The sequence below is a fragment of the Perognathus longimembris genome, chromosome 6 (genome assembly GCF_023159225.1).
Source record: "Perognathus longimembris pacificus isolate PPM17 chromosome 6, ASM2315922v1, whole genome shotgun sequence".
Classification (NCBI taxonomy): domain Eukaryota; kingdom Metazoa; phylum Chordata; class Mammalia; order Rodentia; family Heteromyidae; genus Perognathus; species Perognathus longimembris.
The window spans coordinates 48,101,058-48,105,526 of record NC_063166.1 but is presented as its reverse complement, the minus strand read 5'-3'; the positions used below and the strand labels follow the sequence as shown (position 1 = coordinate 48,105,526).

The window sequence follows — 4,469 nt, the reverse complement described above, 5'->3', positions numbered from 1 at the left end:
CCTTTCAGCACATGGCTCTGAAAGGATCTAGAGAAACAGGAGCTAGGTTGCTCTCCATCACATCCACTCCTGTGCTTCAAGGTGTTCTGTGTCTACATCTGCTTCCCTGGTGGAGCCAGAATAGAGAAATTGTCACTTTTCCAGCTAGTGAAGCTAAGGTGGCCACAGGCAGGATTCTTGCCAGGAAATAAAACAGAGATCTAGAAATTCTATTGCCCTGTAGGAAAATTTTTGCTTTTCTGATAGACAAATGGAACTGGCCCTGCCTCTTCTATGCCTGTGGTATGCTTGGAACATATACCTTGAGTGAACATGCTGAGAACAGAAAAAGCCCATAGACTGCTGACCTGTTGCCAGCAACCACCTACCTCTAGGGTACTTTTTAACTGAGCAAAATAGTCCCTAGCAATCCCACAGAGCTGTTATCTGTGGAGCAGTTCAGGCTGCTCCTGAGTGTGTCCTGCCTGGCCTGCCTGCACCTTCTTCCGCGGTGTGGCCATAGATACCCATTTCAGGTGTCCTACACCAAGTAACCACAGCCTCTGTCCAGACTCCTGAACATTGTCAAGGAGGTACTCAAACCAGAGGTGACATTCTGTGATGGAAGACAGCATTCTGTAGTCCATGGCCCATGCTGCAGACAGGAGCATACCAAACCAGGTGTTACAGGTAGGGGCTGGACAGTCAAGCATGGCAATTTTATGTCTGCCCCACTGAGAAGCAGACAGTGAGAAATGTGAGAGTTTAAAACAGGCAACTAGGAACATTACTTTTATTTCCTATTTAGGGAAGATTTTTAAGAAAGTCATCTCAGTCTTGGCAGGAAAACATGCGCAGTAGGAAAGATGTTTATTAGTCACTGTCTGCTAGCACTGGGGATATGCATATTGGTTATGTGGCTGAAAAGCTAAACTCACCAACCCCATTATTCTCTTAATGTTGACATTTTGTGGTTAGCAGAAATCACTTATTAATCTTGTTTCATTATACCTGAAACTTTCTTGAAAGCAACATATCACTTCTGTTTTGATTATTACTGCCCTGCCTTTTTTCCTCAAAGGGAAAAATTCTCACTCTTGGAAGAGTTTAGAGTGTTGTTTTTTTTTTTTTTTTATCCTCAGTAATGAAGAGATGTGTGGTTTGGGGTGGTTATAAGAAGGAAATTGGCCAGTGTGTGTTTACTCAGAAAACTGTCTTGCAGAATATATGCATCTACAAGGACAGATAAAGAAAGCCCAAGGTTATCTAATTGGTGACTTACTAAGAAAATTCTAGCCTGTTGTAAGAGTAGTTGCCAGGGCTGATCATTTCAAACTTCTAAACCCCTTCAGTTCTTACAGGTTTATTAATAATGTGCTAGGATAGCTAACACCCAGCTGTTTTTCCTTTTCTTCTTCTGGAGTAAGATGTTAATAAGTTGCTATAGCCTGAGCCTGAGGAAGGATTGTGAGTGAGGAAGCAACAAGGTAATTTGCAAAGTGCTTATTTGTCAGTGTTGTTTGCATTGCTTATCAGTATGGGACTGGCAGCACAAAAAGCAAACTCTGAGCAGCCTCATAATGCCTGGAGGTGCTACTGGGTTCCTAAGTCCTCATAAGGAAGCAAGTGTGGGGCAGAAGTGTTTACAACTTGTAGAAGAAAGGCCTGCTGAACTCATTGACTGATTTTAAAGTAGTTGCATTTTATTTTCAAGGTCACAGTTTCCTGTCCAGCTCTCTATTTAGCATTCACAGCCAGAAAGGATAGCACTAAGTGACTTGGACAAGGGCTACCTTCCTCCATTCCTTACGCTCCACTTAAGCTTTTTCAGTTTGCTTCCTCTGGAGTCCCCTGTTCTAGAAGGGCCAGCACCGTGGTTAGACTGTGCAACAAGGGATGTGGCCTTGCCCTTCCCAATGAGCACTATCAAGAAGGGAAAAAAAAACTCATGTGCCAGGCAGCGGTGACAATTGCTTCAGCTGGTAACTGGACTGCAGCTGTGGTTGATTGTGTTCTCCCTGAGAGATGAACTTTGAGACAGTGGTGATCAGCTTTTGTTGTCCATTGGAGTCATCTGGAAAACCTGTGTCCCATCTCCAAAATTCGGGATGTGGCTTGGGAACAGGGAGATTAACAATTTTCAATGGCATCTAGCATGCAAAAATATATCAGGCAAATATGTAAATACTTGTGTTACATAAATAAGTAAAAATAAGTAAAAATAGTTTCCATGCAAAACCATTAGATTACTGGAAAGTGACATGGACAAATTCTCACCCATTCCACATGAAAGATTTTAACATGTTTCATTCAGAAACTTCTGGTAAAAGTAAGAAAGGACACACATTTGAACAGCATGATCAGCAAATATCAGCTAGTAGATGTGTATAGAACATTCTATGCAGTGACTGCAGCATGTACTTCTTTTCCATCACAGATAGGATCATTATAAAGCATGGTGTGTTCCTAGAGTCCTAACCTCTTGGAAAGCTGAGACAAGAGTCTCAAGTTCCCTGGGCATTTATCTAATAGAATACAAACAAGGCCACCCTAAAACTACCAGCACAACCATGTTCATTGCAACAGTGTTTACCATAGCCAAGACATGGAATCAACCCAGATGCCCCTCGGTGGATGAATGAGTATATAAAATGTGGTATACACACACATATATCACATTTTATATATATACATACACAGAAAAATGGAATTCTACTCTTCCATCAGAAGGAATGATATTGTACCATTTGTAAAGAAATGGAAAGACTTGGGCTGAGAATATGACCTAGTGGTAGAGTACTTGCTTCATATACATGAAGCCCTTGGTTCGATTCCTCAGCACCACATATATAGAAAAAGCCAGAAGTGGCACTATGGCTCAACTGGTAGAGTGCTAACCTTGAGCAAAAAGAAGCCAGGGACAAGTGGCCTTGTCTTCGTCTTTCTCTTCTCCTTGCTCAGACGGAGCTCAGCTCCCTGCAGACTCCTAGTCCGCCGTCTTTTCGAGACCAAACACCATGCCTTCAATTAAGTTACAGAGTTCTGATGGAGAAATTTTTGAAGTTGATGTAGAAATTGCCAAACAATCTGTGACCATCGAGACCATGTTGGAAGATTTGGGAATGGATGATGAAGGAGATGATGACCCAATTCCTCTACCAAATGTTAATGCGGCGATATTAAAAAAGGTCATTCAGTGGTGCACCCACCACAAGGATGATCCTCCTCCTCCTGAGGATGACGAGAACAAAGAAAAGCATACAGATGATATTCCTGTTTGGGACCAAGAATTCCTGAAAGTTGACCAAGGAACACTTTTCGAACTTATTCTGGCTGCACACTACTTAGATATCAAAGGTTTGCTTGATGTCACATGCAAGACTGTTGCCAATAAGATTAAGGGGAAAACTCCTGAGGAGATTCGCAAACTTTCAACATCAAGAATGACTTTACTGAAGAGGAGGAAGCCCAGGTACGCAAAGAGAACCAGTGGTGTGAAGAGAAGTGAAATGTGCCTGACACTGTAACACTATAAGAATTGTTCCAAATACTAGTTGCACTGCTCTGTTTATAATTGTTAATAATAGACAAACAGTAGACAAATGCAACAGCACTTCAATTGCATTAGCGTAATATTGTCCTCATTGCATGTGTAGTTTGAATACACATCCCAAACTTACGACTGAGTTTCTTCTAGTCCGAGCAAAAGCTTCTCTTTTCTTTACTCAAAATAAAACAAACAATTGGATTCTCTGTGGAAAGTGGCATTTTAGGATTTCTCTTTCTCTGTAGAGCAATTTCTGCCTAGTTTATTGACTAGTTAACTTTGGTTAAGCTTTTAGAAGTTGGCATTGTAAATAAGTTGCAACAAAGTTTCTGATAGAATTAACAAAATATGTCTCTATTCACAAATTGGAAACTGGAAAAAGGCTACTTGAAGTTAATGTTCTTAGTGGGGTTTTTAGGTTGACTCTAGCCAGGATAACTGGTATGTATGAAGCAGGGCTCTTAATTGGACCTGAGGACTCTTTCCTGTTAATTTTTAATCTTCTCAACATTGAATATGTTGCTGGAGACTCTGTTACTACCAAGTTCAAGTGGGATTTTTTTTTTGGGGGGGGGAGGGAGAACTGTAACTAGACAACTTGTTGGCTTTTTGATTAAAAACACTTAATTCATGAAAAAAAAAAAAAGAAGAAGAAGAAGAAGAAGCCAGGGACAGTGCTTAGGCCCTGAGTTCAGGCTCCAGGACTAGCAAAGAAAAAAAAAAAAGAAAGAAAGAAATGGAAGAACTTAAAAAAATTTATATTAAGTGAAGTAAGCCAGACTCAAAGAAACATAGGTTGCATGGTTTCCCTCATTTGTGGTAACTAGAATGTGCCTATAAATCTACAGTTAAACACACTGGATGGTTAAAGTATGTGTGTGTATAAAATATAAATACACACATACTGGGACATTGTGGATTAAATATCTCTAAATATCTCTAG

The 4,469-nt window shown here is 40.5% G+C and overlaps 1 pseudogene; it reads left to right on the top strand.

Moving 5' to 3' along the window:
* Positions 1–2,934: 2,934 nt before the first annotated feature.
* LOC125353184 lies at positions 2,935–3,736 on the top strand (annotated as a pseudogene).
* The last annotated feature ends 733 nt before the right edge of the window (positions 3,737–4,469 follow it).